The 1,504-nt window shown below is 44.3% G+C and overlaps 1 protein-coding gene across 1 annotated transcript in view; it reads left to right on the forward strand.

The window, feature by feature from the left end:
- The window catches only part of insra (insulin receptor a), a gene marked incomplete at its 3' end in the record, with an annotated part of 43,790 nt that overhangs the window by 20,182 nt on the left and 22,104 nt on the right, over window positions 1-1,504 (forward strand).

Raw genomic sequence — 1,504 nt, forward strand, 5'->3', positions numbered from 1 at the left:
CTCACTCACAAACACTACACAAATATATTTAGAGATTAAGAGCAACAGAAAGTGTCTGTAATACTTTAATCTTTAACCGATTTCAATTTGTAAAAGCAGGCATCAGTTGTTCAAACACAGATCTGGAGCTGGGTGGAATTTGTTCGGTTGTTCCAGGCCCTTTAAAGTCTGTAAAAACTCCTAATGAGTTGAGGACACGATGAGACATGATGCATCACCCGAGGCACCGAGTTGTTCAACACCGTACTAACATAACATGATTGTCTCGGCACGAATTTGAACCCGTTTACGACAGAAGACACGTTTCTTTCAACAAGGACTTCTGAATAGACGGATTTAGCTGCAGTGCTGAGCTGTTTAGTTTTTCCTCCTGCAGATTTATGTGCATGACAAAATCCTAAAGTCTTACTAAGAAATAACTTGCTGCTTTTTTGATTAGTACATCAAAAGCAGCACATACGTAGCTGTGTGGAGCTGTGCAGTTTTTTTTTTTTTTTTCTTCAGCTCTCGTGTCGGTTTTGTAGCGTACCTCCCATTGCTGCTGCTGTCTGACTGGCTGGGAGGGAAGGCAGAGGGACACAAATGGTTAATCTGTGTGCCTGTCTTCCTTGGAGATGGGAGAGGCCATTTGAATGGCTAGCTTCTACAGCTAGCCAACACATTGGCTAAGGCTGAGGGTGGATCTGTTGCTGCGCCTGTGCTCCGACATGGAGCCCTGCTGGAGGATCAGGAGTCAGTGTGAGCAGACAGCAAAGCTCTTGTGTATATCTGTGTGTGTGTGGGTGTGTGTGTGTGGGTGGGTGTGGGTGGGTGTGTGTGTGAACAGTGCATGCATTTGGGAAAAAAGTTAAAGGGGCAGCTTCCAATAAAAACTGTGGAAACAGAAGAAAAACATCATATCAAGAGGGACCATTTTGTTTTTCAGTGTGGAAATTATCCCCGGTGTTCTTTGTAAATCCCACCGTTGAGTAGATTATTTAGACTAGCAGACTGACGTAGATAAAAGGTGGTTATATCATTTGTTTTTCTAGCAGCGTGCCCCCTCACACTGCCATTCTCACATTGCTGCCGCCCACCCCAAACTCTCGCTCTTCGTGCACTTCAAGAGCTTACCTCTGTGACTGTTTTGTTCGTTTAAGGCCTGACCTCATGACACTAATGAAGCTAAGCAGTTTAGGTCACAATTACAAAGAAAGACAGATTATTGAGGTTAATTGTCTCTGGTAATTTGAAGGAAAGCACCCAAATATCCATTTTCCCTTCCCGGTTTATGCGGCTGAATATTTAGTTCAGATCGATAAAAGACATACATATTCTACACATTTATAGCGTGACCTGTGACCCTGCCCCCTAACCTCTACGAAACATTATCAACCTGTGTTGTTGTGTCTCAGCGTAGAATGAGGACAAGTGTGCAGGATGGAAGGAGGTTCTCGGAGGTATAATAACAGCGACTGGACCTGCCTGCTGAGATTAGGCCCTTTCTCACCCACACGAGCCAGAT

The sequence above is a fragment of the Morone saxatilis genome, unplaced genomic scaffold, assembly GCF_004916995.1.
Source record: "Morone saxatilis isolate NCDOM2014 unplaced genomic scaffold, NCSU_SB_2.0 Contig23, whole genome shotgun sequence".
In the NCBI taxonomy this organism is placed as follows: Eukaryota; Metazoa; Chordata; class Actinopteri; family Moronidae; genus Morone; species Morone saxatilis.